Raw genomic sequence first — 203 nt, forward strand, 5'->3', positions numbered from 1 at the left:
ATATATGAAAATCGAGAGATGTGTAAATGAAAATGTGCATGGATTAATAGCTTTTATTCAGTGCTATCGAATTTTTAATTTTCTGCGATGTATAACACAGTCTGCGAGGTCAGTGTAGCTTGGGGTGACCTTTTCTACCAGTACCTGTAATGACGACGGTACCCATAGCCTCCGTAATTATACCTACGACGACCATAGTTCCA

Source organism: Penaeus monodon, chromosome 29 (genome assembly GCF_015228065.2).
Source record: "Penaeus monodon isolate SGIC_2016 chromosome 29, NSTDA_Pmon_1, whole genome shotgun sequence".
Lineage (NCBI taxonomy): Eukaryota > Metazoa > Arthropoda > Malacostraca > Decapoda > Penaeidae > Penaeus > Penaeus monodon.